This window comes from Lagopus muta, chromosome 4 (assembly GCF_023343835.1).
Source record: "Lagopus muta isolate bLagMut1 chromosome 4, bLagMut1 primary, whole genome shotgun sequence".
In the NCBI taxonomy this organism is placed as follows: Eukaryota; Metazoa; Chordata; class Aves; order Galliformes; family Phasianidae; genus Lagopus; species Lagopus muta.
The window spans coordinates 9380963-9397860 of NC_064436.1; the positions used below are offsets into that span (position 1 = coordinate 9380963).

Here is a 16898-nt window from a genome sequence, read left to right on the forward strand (position 1 = left end):
GCACTTGACAGCAAAGATATATTTTGCCACATGGCTAAGTCTCGGGGCAGACAGCTTATTTATATAACTTTGGCTTACCAGTTTCCTTCATAAAGAATGAAACCTTCACTAAATGATAATCTTTTGACCTCCAACAGGATAGTGATTTACAGAGCCACAAAGACAACACTGTGTTTAAAAAGCTTTAAGACTCCATTTAAAGCTTTTACGGTGCAACAGTGCTTCTAATAATACATTTAGTGCTCCAAGTTGAGACAGCTTGCTGAATAAAGAAATACTTCTTACACATTTAAAAATGAATTACTTATGATCTAAATATATTTTACTGCAACCTGTGGAAAACAGCTTGCAAAATATAGCTACAGTTTCGTAGTATCTGGTAGTCAAACAAGGAGCAGCGAGGGCAGAGTGGGAGGAGAAAGGCTGCATGACAAACCCCTGGATGTCTGATGGGAGAGAAAATGACATCCTTGATGTAAAAGCACTCTAACAATGTAAACTAGAAGGATGATGTACATAACCATTCTAGTGTAACGCACATGATTTTCACTTGGACAGATATGTTATTTAGATCCTGTCATGAAATATAAGTCTTCATTTCCCTTCTACATCCAAGTAACTGGATTTTCCACTCAGCAAAGCAGCACCGTTAAGTAAGTTAAAGACATAGCATCAGATGTTTGAAGTTTAAGTATCCTCTCTCCTGTGGATCCATGTTATATTCAGACAGCTGGTTGTGGTGCATTTATTTCTAGAATACATTACTCACTTTTCGCGTGATCATTTCTGGGTAGAAGCTGGCATCTGCTCTGGTTTATTCACCTTTTGTGTTGGAATGAGGAGGAAGCATGACCTTGTACTGATGAATCTCTTTACACTAACAGCCAGAGCAAGCATTTTTTGATTTTTGTGGTGTTTTTTTTTTTAACAGAGAAAGTTGGTTAAGATTAGAACAGGGCAATTCATTGCATAGGTTAAGAGCCTAACCCAAAGATCTATGAAGTCAGGCTTGAATGTTACTCAGATCAGTGTAACAGAGAAGGAATCAGAGTGTTTGTTACTATGTCAAGATGGATTTCTTGTGCCTGCCCTTTTTCCCTTTCTACTGGAAGACGTTATTCAGACTCCGACAGGAAATGCAAGATTCCACTTTTTTATACATGAAAGTGACTAGATATTCTGCACATTGCATCACTTTGTGGACCACTTTCCAGGACATATTTTCTCTCCCAGCTGTCAAAATACTTAATGATTTGAATTAGCATTTCAATTAGGGGCTGTATTTTGTTTCTGCTGTTTTGAGAAGTCATACCTTGGTCACGTAATGGCACAGTTCTGTGAACTTCTGGGATAAAGCGTGGCTTTATTCAAGGTACTCAAAGACCAAAGTGCTGTGATTTTCAAAAGTGCATTGAGGAGCTCTGGCTGTACATTCACCTTCCTGTGTTGGACATGTGGACAGAATTATCGCTTACAGGCTCTAGCCGTGCCTTTTAGGAAGACAGTGTGAACAGATGAAAGGAAGGAAAAATTCCTTGCCAGCTGGAAAGAAATGCAGACATGGGGATCAGCAGAGCTCAAAACGAGAGCAGTTATGGGAAAGTGAAGAGCCTTCATCAAGCTGCAGGTCACCTCCAGCTTGTGCATTGTGGAACAAAACTGTCCTGAGGCAAAGGGAGCAGGAGAACAAAACAATGATGCCCTGATTGTAGCTATCTGGGTGCTTCACGTCGCCAGCAGAAAGGGGTTCCAGCATCAGTGCTCAAGACCAGGGAACGGAGAGCAGCAGAAGCTGAGAAAAAAGCTGCAGGGGGATCAACTTGCAGCCAGAGCTAGCTGGAACTGCAAAAAGAAGGAGAGAAATCTCTGGAAGCAGCAGGAGAGTTGAGCCTGACAGGACAGGAGGAGAAAGGACTTGATAAGAAGCTGCAGCTTTTTCCTTTGCTTTCCTGATGAGTTGTGCTCAAAGCAGCAGCACACTTCTACTGCAGGTACTTAAAGATGTAAAAGCTTACTGAAGTCAACAGACATAAAACAAGCCTAACAGCATGATGTAATTTTTGTGTTCCTGCTAGAGGTGGCCAAGACTTTTTCAACTAATTATAGCTTCAGCAAAATATGCAGTTTCATCTAAATTAGTAATTTTGGCTGCAGAAGGAGTATCTGCTCCAATCCACTTCATTTCTCAAAACATTTGCAAGATTTTGTTTCAATTTCACTTGGTTGCCAAACGGAAGTAGATTATTCTCTAAAATTTTCACAAGTAGGAATTGCTGCCGGAAGACCAAAACAAATACAGTTCCCAGACCATAAGAAATGATGTTCAAAATCTTTTTCTTTTTTCTTTTTATTCTAATCTGTTCTCTTCATCCCAGTGCCAGGAAAGGAGCATCTGCATGTTAGTCAGTGAGTGGGTAAATTTGTCATTGGAGGGAGCAATGAAAACATGGCTACTCTCCTCTGTTTGGGTGAAAGTCTACAAAACAGCAGCATGCAAAACTGAAGAAAACTAAAAGATGGATTACAGCCGTGGAAGAGCTTCTGTAATTTGTTTTCATATTGATTTATCAATACATAATATTCATTTGGCTATCACTAATCTCATTTCCCTAGACATGCACACACATTCTAATAGCACTTTTTCATTTAAGACGTTTGTGCCGAAGTTGAAAAACAATTAACCACTATGAGGGGGAAAATAGAGTAAAACTGTGACCCTTGCTCCTTCATCTGCTTTGATCGATAGCAGCTTTATTTTTATCTATAATTTTCTTCTTTTTATTTCCATCATTTCACTACTGTGCCTGCTATCAGTACCGCTCTGATGATCTCCTGATAATATTCAATCAGGCCATGTATTCTTGCTATGATCAGTGTAACAGCGAGCATTAGGTTTGTTTTTGTCATCTTCAAATACTACAATCATTATCCACCACAAAGAGGCACAGATCACAGGAGGATGCATTTATGAACTACTAAGACAGATTTTTGGTTAAACCCGAGATTAAGTTGTATAAGATCAGAGGGATTTATTTTTAAATGTTTCAGAAAAGTTGGGTATTAATTAGGTTCCTTAGCAGAGGTAAATTAAATAAATTGATCACGCAGTGACTTCTCACTAAACCAAAGAGAACTGATAGGTATTCCAGAACTGCCTTAGCAACCCAGGAAATTTTAGGTAACATTTTTGAAAGATGTTTAAATATCCAAAAATCTGAATGATCCCTACAGGAAACTTTGAAAACACCCTGAAACCAATGAGTTAAGTACCTTCACACAGTTGAATTTCAACTGGAAATACCAGTCTAGCTGAATATTTAGAACTAAAAAGATTTAAAAATATATGTGCCTGGCAGCTTCATTCATTATGAAGGCAAGAACTGGACCCGTAAATAAAGCACACTGAACAGTTCACACACTATAAAACAATCAGATTAATTTTTGAATAATTGGATGAGTGGAGAACAGAAATCAAATGAGAGAATGCAGTGGTACACCAAAAACATAGCATGCCCTCCATCCAGGGCTTGCCCTATCGTAGGGGAGCAAGCTCTGTAAGCATAGGGACAGTCAGGATAGCCAATGCAAACAAGGAGCTGAAAGTAGAAATGCCTACATCAAAAAAGGATGCACTCAGAACTGTTCCTCAAACAGGAGTAACTGGAAAATCTTCAACTGAAAAATCTTAAGGAACTGGTGCAAGAAAATCTTTGTATTGCAGCAAAAACTATGAACCATCCCAGGCTATAGGAACAACACCTAAGAAACACAAACATTCTTTAATACAAAAGGGCAACAAATTCAGCTGTTGGTGATATCATGATGAAGTAAGGAAAGTGAGATTTTGATTATATACATGGTAAGTCTAGTCCCGGAATTTACCTTTTTTAACAAAGACAGTTCAATCAGAATAAAGTTCCATTCTCATTAGCATCTCTATCTGAAAATAACTCGTGTTATGAATAAAAGAGTATATTCTTCTGAAGAGAAAGAAAGCCTGTTATATCCCATGCAGATGCGTTACTACAGTCAACACTTTACCACATTACATCAACTCGAGGCTTTTATTTCAGGAAAATGTAAAAGTAGGATTGAATGATTATTCTGGAGACAGGAAAAAAGGGGTAAGAGGCACAAAGGACGAGTTCTGCAGAACTTCTCTTTTAAAGCAGCGTATTTTTGTAGACAATACCATTTAGGAGAGTCTTTCATTAGTGTAGTCAGCTGGTCAAGAAATTGATATATAAAAGAGCCAAGAATGGAGCAAGAAAACCTTGAAAAAAGTATGTTAGAGATTTTTTTATAATATGTAAGGGAGCTATAAGGTGAATTTAGTAATAAAGAAGTGAGTTTTAAAAGAATAATCACGTTTCACAAATTGCAACGTTAAGAAAGACACTTATAATGTCTCCATTTTTAAATTTTAAATATTATTGAACTCTAAAGCCTGGCCCGAAGAACTTTATTGCAAAGAATAAGGGAGGCATTAAAACGTTGAGTTATGTTCAGATTTCTTTCAGTACTGCAGTATTTCTTTCTAGTAACTGCAGAAATGTGCACAAAATTACATATGTGCCATGGGTTACTAAACGTACCTTATATTATTACACCTGAATGTATAAATAGAGATATAACCAGGTTCTCTCACATACTCTCTGCAATTATTCTGTACACAGATCACAAGCTATCAAAAGGGAAATTAATGAGGACCATTACGGAAAAAAACTAAGATGCTGATGACAGACAAATTTAATATTGTTGGAGACAGAGAATTAATTCTTGTCTTTGTACTTCCAGAAAAAGCTAAAGGTCATATCCTGAAGAATGCAAAGGTGAAATGTTAAAAGGTTTTATGATAATGCTAATGCAGACAGGCAATTAGAAGTATCAGAGGTTTGCAAAGCTTTATAAACTCAAGTAAATTAAAAGCCAGGATCAAGGAGAAAAGAACAGGAGCTTTTTGGCGGTTGTTTAATCCCTGGTAGTGTGAGCAACTCTACATGCCCAAACAGGGTTAATAATTTAGAACTGATATTACAGAAAAAAATCCTAAATGGATAGTGCAGACCTATGCACTCGCTAACACTAAAGGTGAAATATTGATAAGAAATGAGATACTTACACATAATTTAAAGCTATTTGAAACTGCTGAAAGCAGCATGGTTTCAGGAAATAAATCGTTCCTTCAGTGGCGTGTGTTCTGGCCAGAAGGAAGAAGAATCGAGTTAGCCTGTGGGTAAAAGCAAAAGGGAATTTTAAGGAGGCTTTGAATTATTTCTAATCTACGGTACAACTTCTTAAATTTGAAGCTCACAAATTGTATTCTAAGCCAAGACTAGGACATTATCTTGGTAGATGAATGAAGCATTCAATGGTCATGTTCTAGCCATGACGTGTTGGCAATTCAGCCAATGCTTCACCCTTACCATTGACTTTTATTTCACGTACATTACGGAGCCATGAAAGTTGCCTGAATCTAGAGGAGAAAACATACCATGATTTTTACCAGTGATAGGCTTCTGCATGGACTCACAATAGTCATATGATACTCAGTTTTGAGGTAAACTTTGTATTTGTTCAGAGGTATTCAGGAACTGTTCAGTTCCTCAAGACAAGTGAGAGAAATTCAATGGTGAATAAGAAAGACACAAGTACTTGGAATATATAATAGCATAACCAAGAACAAATGTAAACAGCAACATAGCAAAAGCCCCAGCTCAGTTCACCAGTCAGTGCCATGAACTCCATGCTGGCTGCTATTCAGTTTTCTTCTCAGTGTTTATTTCACCTTCACTTGTCTGGCACCTCCATTACAAGACCCATGCTGAAGACCATGTCTTCACAATGACCTCGCCTCCTTGATTTCCAGATAAATGAAGCACTGCACAGAACAGTTTTTACATTAGGGGAACTAACGTTAATTTTAGAAGCAGCTACCAATTTTTGATCAGAAAACTAATTTTTCTAATAACGCTATAAAATCACAGAGCACAAGGTGTATATTTCAAGACAACCAAACGTTTTATGGCCAAAACAAGTCAGAACAGCATTGTGAAGTTCATACTGTAAGACAGAGGAGACAGCGACTTAAATATATTAGATTCAGAAAAGGTTTTTCTAAGTCAGCACTGGTAGAGCACTTCCTAGCAATTTCTGAATATGGATGAATTTGCATTACACTTTGCAAACAAAACTGAGAACAGCCATCCAAGTTATCTTTGACTGGTCTACCCTTCTGTTGGCCAGCTGTGAGCTCTGGAGGAAGTCAAGGTACTCTCCTTCCAGTACAAATCCAAAGTCCAGACAGACTTACTGTTTGCTGTAGCTGTTGGTACTACAAAGATGTAGGCTTGGCACACTTCTGTCAAAGTTGCAACGGGACTTAAAATCAATATGCACAGAGTGACTGCTGATTTCACGATGCAAACATTCACCCTAGATAGAGCAGATAGCACTGGACAAGACTGTGTTTGGAGTAAGCAGGTGATGTTTCTTGTATCCAGCATAATAGCATGAGGCAACAGTCTTCTCTGCTAGATTTTTTATAATAAAATATTCTGTGCTTGAGGCACAGAGCAGTTAACCTGGCATGAAAACACAAGGTGCGTCTGGTACATAGTTAATGTCTTTTCAGCTCAGCAGTGGCTGGCTCAGTAATTCCCCTAATATTCCTGAGAGAAACTGAAGAAAAAAAAAACACATAGCTGCCTCTGCTGAGATTGCCATGAGTGCAATCTGCTTACTCAATTATTTGTTCTTTCACAGTAATAGCATAAACATTTGCATGTGGTTTATACATCCAATCAGATTTCCTTTTCCATATTTTTCACCTTGTCTCTCAAAAGCCAGAGATCTTGCTTGTTGGAAGTATATGTATGTCTTAACTACATGACGGACATTAAAGAAGCTGAAATTAATGAATTACCCTCATAACAGAGAGTTTATAGATATCCCCAAAACAGCACTATTTAGAAGTATTGTGTTCTCAAATATATTAGATAGGTTGTGCTTCTCCTAGAGCTAGATGTCATGTTTTTGTCTATAAAATATGGAAATTGTTTTCAGGTCTGCAGCTGAAAATAATACCTGGGTGATATATTCAAGAGAGTGTCTGTACTCGTGTCTCAACTAGTAATCATGTTTTATAAGGCTGTCATTATTACTCTTGGCTCGAGCTCTGTTAATATATATGTATTCTTCAGAAGAGAAGTACAACACAACATTCTCAAGACTTGCAAAGTAAACTATCATCCGATGCCTTGGTATCAGAAGGAAAGCAAGCAATGAAAAGACAGGGAGCTGCTTCTCATTAACTATTGTAAGATGTCAGCAAGATTAAGGTGTCAGGGTATAGAAAGATGAAGAAGAAAAGAATTACTTAGCAAATAGGCATAAATGAATATAAAATGTGAATAGAGGGTTCTAGCTTCTTCTAAGGGTAAAAATGGGCCAGTAGACATTATATTGTGCTACAATCAACTCATCCACTTGATTCTGACCTTCATCCTCATAGGTGAGAGGAGCGAGAGCAAAATGTTACCACATAGCCAGTGCTGGGAACTTTCAGAACCATTATTTCTGAAAAGAAATGAATATTCAAAGGCCCCCTTGATATAATGAAGGTTAAATCCTGTGTGGGGTTTTGCGGGCACACGCAAGTGCTGTCTGGCTTAGCTCTAAAAAAGCCTGAGTTCAGTCTGTCTGTGAGCTGCTGGGGGGCTGCACAGCCACGTTAATGCAGGGCTGAGCTCCTGCTCAATGAACTGGTGATAAAGACAGAGCATTACTTTGTCATCTCACAAACGCAGCTACACAACAGGCAATGGGTCTGGCAGAACAAAAATATCATACAGACATATACACACGCAGAGAAGTCACTTGGCTGCAAATCAGTACACAACTGACTCTTAGAAACCACCTTAAGTATCACTAGCTAATAGCAGCTAATCACAAGCTCATACCATTTAAATACCTGGAAGATATTTAAGTTCAATGAGTGAACAGTGTTTACCTGCCAATGAGAGAAAAACAGCCCCATTTTCTCCAAAGGAAAGCAATTCCAGCCAGGTATTGCCACTACAAAAACAGCTTTTCTTTGTAAGGGTTTTAAAAAAAAAAACAACAGGCAGGCAACAAACAGTGTAGTAAAAACATGGTATCGCTTCAGGTAAATATTGTGCAAATTGTGGACACTATTTGAAGTTGTTTTTACTTGAATTTAATTCAGAGTGGTCAGTTACAAGTAGAATGGCCTTTCCATGCCTCAACAGCTTCTCTACAGCCATGGGCAGGTGTTGTGAGAAACCTGTATTTCTAAAACCTAGAAGCATTTCCTGTGTCATGCACTGATTTAAATTGTGAGCCAATTTATCCAAGCTGATGTAAAACCCAGTATGATTGCTTGAATCAGATTTATGCAGATAGGAAAAGATGCATCTGTTTCCTCAGCAACAGTTTCAGTCCAGAAATTGTGGAGGAAAAGTGTATTAGGTTGTATCCAGCCTTCAGAAATAAAAATTACTGTTTTGAGACTGAAGCTGGCAGGAAAAGGATATATACACACGTTGTTCCTAGGTGACTCTAAATCACAACTTTTAACACAGATAAAGTTAGCTCCCAGATAAGGTTAAAACATCAACAACTAAAACAAGCAAACAAAAACAAAGGAAGGAATACAGCAACATCTTAGACACGGCATAAAATATTTACCTCACACTATCATTACAGTTATACAACATCTTATGCCTATTTCTACCAGTGCCTCTGTGGTCAACATGTATATCAAGTGCAAATTTGTTTGCATTTAGTGAGATGCTGTTTGCTATATGGCTGGTAATGCTTCTGGTGATTGTAGGAAAGAAAGCAAAAGCCTGATGGCTACAGCTAAGCTCATAGTCCATTGTTTTACAAAGGTGGACTTTTTGCTATACTTTCCTCTTTTTATTTGGTAGGTTTGGAAGTATCCCTCTCTGTCCCACTGCACAATAAAAGCTTTGCTCTGATTCCCATCTGCCATCTTTGAGAGATCAATTGTAGAATATTCATCAGTGGAAACGTGAGGCTTTTGCCACAGTTTCTCTAAAATCCATCTCTTCAGTCATATGCAAGCTGAAATGGATCAGTTTTCACCGGCATTGGCATTAAGCCTCTGTGCTCTCCCATGAGCTCTGTTCAATAATTTAAGAGGAGTGGGAAACAAATTACGTGACTATTAATTCCAGTTTTCTTGTTCAGATGCCAGTACATCAAAAATAGATCTCACCAGGCCCGAGCACTTTGTCTTGTTATCTGGAGTAATACTGGTTTGTGAATTATGTCTGGTCAGTTTAGTGTCTCTGTTTGGTCACATTAATCTCTTTGACCACTGCCTTAATCACTGAACTCTTCCATCTCATTTTTCATCTCACAGAAAGAAGCTGTCTGACTTTTTGTCTAGCGCCTGGCACAGTGACTGCTCTGTTGGCCTCGCAGGAGCTAGAGGAACCCAGAGGTCTCCTGGGCGGCAGCAGGACCAGCCACAATGGGCACCATCTCACCAGGTTCAAGTATCTCATCCGTTCCCTAGCGACCACGCAAATACCACAGTACCTCAGAAGGCTAACAACTTACTGCCCAGGAAGGTAACGGAAAGTAACAACACACCCAGGCTGCATGAAGATCAAATAATTGTCAATCTGCTGACAGAAAATAATTAGTAGAGAATTCTTTACTTGTATGTGTGAGTTACATCAGCCACAAGATGCTTCTCTGTATTTTCACGATGACAAAAAAGCCAGCCGAGCCCACTGCATTTACTCTTTGTATATAATCTTGGTAAGTCCACGTGGCAGATACAATTTTGAAACCTATAGTTACATATATCTATACTTCCATATATTACTTTATCATAAACTAGTAAGTACTAAAGTATAATTTCTAAATATTAATTGCATTTAAGATAGTTTTTTTTCCTATTAAATGTGTGCAATTAATACAAAAAATATATATTTCTACTATGGAAGCCTATAAAAGCTATGGACTAGAGGCAAATCTATCTGCTTCTGCTCCAAAAGCCAATAATAAATACAAGTGCCTAGACACTGTAGTATGATATCAACTCCCTAGATATTTTATGAACTAGCTAGCATACCATGCAAGAAATATTAGGTTGTTTACAATATCTAGTTACCTATAGGTCTTTAGAATGACATTTCATCAAAGAAAATTTGTACTTTTTGTCTTTCTCTCAGAAAAAAATCTCAGATCACTGGGTTTTATTTCTGCCATTAAGGAACATGGGAACATAGTTTCTCATGAAAAGAGTTGTAGCATTGGGGTAAAATAAGGACTAACATTTCACTAAAGACAGAAAGAAAGCCTAGCCATTCCCTTCCCTCATGTCCCAGTTTGTCAGCCCTTTCCATCATTTCTCCTTTATGGTTATCTGATTTTTTTAGTTCTATCCTAAAAACAAGTGTGGGTTTTTTTTTTTTTTGTTTGTTTGTTTTTTCCTCAGAAACTAACCAAACGGGTCAAGTAAATTCCCTTCAGAAAGCAGTTCCAATTAATTAATATAATCCTGTGGCTATGGATTTCCTTGAGTTTCTGAAAAAAGCAGAAGACGATAAACCTAAAATTTCTAGGGAAACTTAGTAAGAACAGAAACATGTAGTTAGAAAACAGTCTCCCAAAGACATGCCACAATTTTGAGAAGTATGTGAAGACCTTATTTCACCTTATATAGAAGTGATATGATGTCTTAAAAACAGAAAAGTATGTATGAGTTGTAGAAGAACGAGTTTCCAGGACAAACAATGATGAATTACGTGCATTCATAGCGCCAGTAAGTTGGTACTATTCCCTATTAAGTCAGCTGCCTCTGAAGAATCTACCCCATCTTTACAAGAGGGACTGAAGAAGGAGAATCTATTACAGACACTGCTATGTTGCTCAAAATAGAACAGAATTAAATTATCCAAGCACTAGAATTAGCTTTCTAGTAAGTATATTTTACAATGCAGTATGACTGTCCCGCTGGCTTCTGAAAAAGAAAGTGAAACATCTTGGAAATAGTGCTAAGATTTCCAAAAGAAATCATTTTTCTTAGGCACGACAGATAGCTTTTGAATATTATAAGCAGACCAAAGCAATTAGCAAAAGTTGGTTTTCCTCATGTATTGGGCATGGATGCTCCTTTGGATACACTAACACGTGGGCCTTGCAGAACTCAGCGTTTCACCAAAAAGCAATGCTGCAACGGATATAAAAAAAGAACCTAAAATATGGATTAGGGTTGCCTTCCAGGGAAATAACTATGAAGAGTGGGGATGTGAATTGAAACCAGTATTTCCTTGTCTAAAGGTCAGCTGTGTTAAAGATGGTGAGAAATTTAGAGACAACTAAGTTCAAAGTTACAGCCCTCAAGACAATGCATAGTCCATCAGGACAGTAAACCTCCAAAGGCCCTAAGACAGCTTTTTCCAGGAGTTCAGTTGGCATAGTTCCTTTCCTCAAGGTAAGCTCTCAGCAAGCTTTCAAATGCTGTTCAAACACTTCTGAACTTCCTGTGAAAAGATAAACCACAGGTCCAGAGACAGAAATAACAAGGGTCAGTTCAAGAGTAGAAGGATATCTTAAGCTTTCTATCTTTGCTTAGCACAGTCAGAGAAAAGTATTACCTTTCTGCATAAAAGGTCATAGCAACCACTGCGTTAGTGCCCTGCTATATTGAAACTACATCTGACAGCAAGCACATGCCAACAGAAACAGGAATGATATAGTGAGGAATAACTACAGTTTTGAAAGGGCACTATTTGTCACTGCTTGACTCGTTTGGCTCTGTCAGTGATGTACAAGTGGAGAAAAAATTGCTGCTGAGTCCTGTTGTCAGTGCCTATAACCTCTAAAGCCAGTGACAGAATAAAAAGTGGGACCATTTTAGAAAATTGCATTATTGTCCAGTCTTTGCTCTGGGGAATTCCTTCAGAGAACAGGTGCATTAGAAACAGGGAACTGTTACTCTACCTGCAAAGAATTCTCTTGAAGGAAGGACTTCATCCCAGAGTCCATGCAGCACACTGCAGGCATTCATGCTGTTTGAAGAAGACTTGTTTATGTACAGATGCCTTATCTTCCAGACACAGCAGTAAGTGATGTCCAAAGCAAGATGGACAGATCAAGATTATCTCATTCATACAACATACAGGAACCTAAACTACATCTAGACACAGGCATAACAAGATTACACTGCGAGTGTCTGCACTCTTGCACTCCTATCTGCTAGCAGAGGTTCTGCCTATGCTAGGCAGGTTCCCCAGACTTGTTGCTGAGTTATAAAGATCAAGCATTCTTCTATAGAGAAGGCTGTGACAGATTAGAAACAAGTGTAATGTAAATGTGGTTCACCAAGTTTATGTAATCTTTTTTATTATCATTCTGAAATAAATTCCTATAAGCAAGAAGTTGCTACTATCCCCCTGTTGCCCAGAAAAATCGTAATTCATTAATTAAACTCATAAGATTAATTAAACTCCATAAGAACAAAGGATTGGTTCGAAGAGACACATAAGAACATTTCAAGGATGGCTAAGAAGATGCAATAGAAAAATGCATAGGCAAGAGGCTATGACAATTCCTGTGGAGTCATAAATGAGTTCATGAGCATGGTCAAGGTTGATGAATGACAGCCATCCGCACCCTTCACCCTGGCACCTAGGAGGTGCCTAGTATACTTACAACAGTAGTAGGTACAACTTGCATTGTAATACTAGGTTCCTGTGATTAGAATAACGAATGTCAACTACATTTGATACGTAGAGGGTTTATTTCAAGAATCATTACTACTTAAACTATGGTCATAAATTATTTCAAAAGAAAAAGCCTTTCCCATGGTAGGGATTACGGCAATATGATCTGAGGGTCTAGGCTCACAGTCACACACAAGGGCTAGGCAGCATTGCCCACTCATGATATGCAGTAATCCTAAGACACTCATGGTATCAGCTGAGCTCTCCAATTGGCACTGCAGTTTATGTGGGACAAAGCCACTTTAGTATCTTCTGTTTGTACAGCATCTAGTACTGTCACTGGTGTTGAAAGCACATAATACTATTAGTATATAGCATTATACTCCTAAAAGAAGTCCTAAATCAAACATGCCTGAAGTAATGAAATTAGATTGGACCAATACAATACGCATCACACCTCGTAATGTATGAACCACTCATAATGCCATTACTGGTATTTCAGGAGGTAACAATTTCGAGAACAGCCCATTTTCTCATTTAGTCTCACTGGCTGAGTGGCTCTATCACACTGGCTAGGTGAATCAGGCAGCGATGTTGATTCACCTTAGTCCAAGTGACTGTGAAGTTTGTTACGATGACAATGGTGTCTGCTTAGTTTAGCAGCTGTGCTGGCACTGAATTCTATAAGATTTTGAATGAGTTTATTAATTCGATATGAAATGCATTAAAGAAGCACAGAGCATTACTTCTTTGTTTCCTCCTTTCAGAATTGCAACTGGGCCAGTTACTCTTAGTACAAAGGTAATTTAGTCAAGATACTTGAGAGCCACTTGGCTCTGTTTCTAAATTCCTCCCTTTGTCCTTGGCAAAGCTCTTTGAAGTGTTAGTCTGCGAGGTGGATGTTGTAATGAGCCTATTTCTAAGAGGATCAAAGTAGCAGAGCTGCCCAAAGCAGCATCAAAGATACACAACAGAGAGCCCCTTAACGAGCAAGAGGGACACAACTGACTTTTCCCCAAAATAGCACCCTAAAACAGGATTTAGATTAAATATTTAAAATAAAAAATTAATTCTATTGCCAGCAGAAAGGAAAAACCTCAAAGCAAAGAGAAAATTTCTCCAGCTGACACTGCCAAAATGTAATGACAGTCATTTGTTCAATGCTTCACCACCATTTAATGAAGTCCGCATACCTGTGGCCTCTGCTAAAGGTGGCAGCCCTGGCTGGCTGGTGCAGGCAGGATAGCAGCCTTTGCTAAAGCAGATTCCTTTCCCATGGATATGAAAATAGAAAGCAAACATAAGGCAGGAAGCTGCGGGAACACTGCAGAGCAGGCAGCTTGGGGGAGGGATGTGGGGGTAGGGTGGGAGAAAAAAAAAAAAGAGTGGGTGGGAGGACTGGACATGTAAATTATGTGCCAGGAAATGAATTCCTTATAATGTCGCTTGCCAGAAGCTAAATTCTAGCAAATATAAGCTGCCTTTTTTCCCTCTCTTACAATCTTTCCACAGTTCCTCTTAGGGTCAGGGAGGAAGAAGGGGGGGGGACAGGAAGAGGGGCGATTCAATATTTACTTACCTATTGTGTAACTACAGAGCTATATGATCCAGCTTGAACATAAGAAGGCATGCAGCTCCCTAACAGTGACGAACGGGATCATATCCTGCTTCTCATTACACACGGCTTTTCAACTTTATTTATGTGGGTACAGGCATCCTTCAATATGATCTAGAGCTGAAATACCAGAAGAAATGTGTTTCTGTTCAGAGGCTGGATGTGCATCTTGCACTGTGTTCTGTAATGAAGACAGAGCTTATTTTGTTTGACTTGATAGTTATCTGTGCAAATATTGCCTCTGTTGGGTTTGTGTTTGTTTAAGGAATCACCTACTGCATCTGTCAAGACTGCAGAAACGTATGCCACTGACCTATGCTTAGCTTGGGGATAAATTGAGAAGACTTGTATTTAAGGTTAAACCTCTACGCAGGTTTTTGTTTGTGTGTGTGTTTTCCAGAATTAAGCAGAAACCATCTGGCAGAAGGTTAAAAATACTTAGGAATAAACCTTCAGCTGCTGAGCAAAGTACACTTCTAACTTATGAGAAATCAATGATATGTGAAACAGGGAGAAGAATGACTATAACAGTACTGTGCATTAAAAAGGCTAAGCAGCCCAGGCTTTCTTTTTTCTTTCCAACTTGCAGTATAACAGTACTGTGCATTAAAAAGGCTAAGCAGCCCAGGCTTTCTTTCTTCTTCCCAACTTGCACAGCCCTAACCCTGTATATTTCAGCACAAGTAAGGCTGTGGACAAAACGAGTACCAATTTCCTTGAAGATCTCTGTGGGTAAAAGCACTGGACACCTCCATACGCAGATAATTTTTCATTAACTGTAAAACTACATTCATTTTGGAAGTCCATATGTAGCAAAATTTCTCTCTTCTATTTTCCCATTTCCTGCTCCAACAATTTAAACCTCAAAAGAATATGCAGAAAAGAAAAAAAAAAAAATGGACAGTCTTTGCAATTGCAGGTAGATGTGAGATAACACAGATACAAGAACAAAATGAAAAAGGAGATTGAAGGAGCTATCAGGCTTTTGAACTTAGATTGCTGAAGACTAATCTCCACAAAGAGCATCAGTCAAGACTTTGATACATAGGAATTTGCGTGCAGAAATGCAGGACCTATATCCTTCAGCTTTCATCAGACAGTATGAGATATGCTTGATTTAAGCGATTGTCCCAGACTGTCCTATCTCAGTGCCAGTTCTACACTGTGTCTCAAAGGTAAATGAAGGTTGGTTTTAAAGAGGGACTTATTCCCTGAGCGTTAAATTACTTCTTAGCGCAATGATTTCTGCTGATTTCTTCTGCTTCACTATCAGGCAAAGCCTACATTACTGGGTTCAGGAAACATCCTAAGTCATTAATAGTAATATTTACACACAAATGATTTATTTACTATATAGGCTCAAAGAGTCCCTAAGATTTTGTTAATCACTCACCTCACATTCTGTTGATGCATTTTCATTGCTAATTGCTAATATTAACTATATTTAAAACAACTTGATTGGGAAGCAGAGTTCTACATTCCATATATACAAATACTTTCTTAGCAGAACTAGTTCAAACAGTTTTTGCGGTACGTGTAATTTGGTTACATCTTGCTCTTGGAAATGTGGGGCATGAAATGAAATGGATGTTTCTGCGATAACCATATGATTAGCTAGTGTCAAATTCTGGCGTATTGCTCTCCCAGGATTTTCATGCATCAGTTTAGTTAGACTGTATCTGAACTATTTGCTGCAGGCTTGCTGACTGAATGCTGCTAAACTAAAGAGGAAAATGTGCAGCAATAGGTGCTACAGAAAGTGCTCCAGAAAGTCACCCACCTAATATAAAACCAACTTGCAACTCACATGTGCAATACTCTAAAGTATTTCTCACACGTGTTCCAGTAAATGTAAGTTTTCAATATCACTACTAAGAAGACAGCTTTCAAAGGATTCTCTGATAAATCAGTAGTCACCAAGTCTCTTCAGAGTAGCCCTTTCCTGTGAATACAGTTACTGAAGACATCTTCCTCCACAAAAACCTTCATTCTAGGCAAGACAGAAACATGGTTCCAATAGTTAAACGACGGCAAGGACTTAACTGGAGCATAATAATAATTAGCACAAGCTGTACACTTAAATACTAAGTATACAGATCTACCTACAGATATCCCCCATGAAATCTTACTGACATTACAGTTATTGATAGGACATAATTTTCATAAAGTAATGAGGCACCTAATGATGATATAGAATGAATTTCATATAATAATATCTTCATTGTCAAAATCATATATGAATAGCAGCAACTGGAAAACAATGCATTTTGGCACATCCGTGCTACCCAGAATCATGAACTGAAATGTAGATCAGCTCTTGCCTAATGTCCTGTCAAATGATTTTCCAAGACTCCTTATTCAATGAAAATTAAGATGAATTCCACCTCCTCCTGCAGTGACAAGCATTAGTTCAGATCTCACGGCCTCAGGGACTCTACGTAGCGGCAGTACCTGAAACAAGCCATCTTCAGTCCTTCAGCTCCCTTTTTGAAACACGTGGCCCCACTACCCACATATAACACCATTGCCATGAGTTTGTAATAGAGTTTCACAAAAGG

The 16898-nt window shown here is 38.5% G+C and overlaps 1 long non-coding RNA gene across 4 annotated transcripts in view; it reads right to left on the minus strand.

Moving 5' to 3' along the window:
* Nucleotides 1–16898, minus strand: part of LOC125691954 (uncharacterized) — a 221236-nt gene that overhangs the window by 17861 nt on the left and 186477 nt on the right. For 3 of the 4 annotated variants that reach the window (XR_007376369.1, XR_007376368.1, XR_007376370.1), the window contains one exon: nucleotides 5123–5230. This is a non-coding gene — a long non-coding RNA (uncharacterized LOC125691954). Of the gene's footprint in view, nucleotides 1–5122; nucleotides 5231–13918; nucleotides 14033–16898 lie in introns of those variants that run through there. The other variant, XR_007376371.1, reaches the window with a different exon arrangement.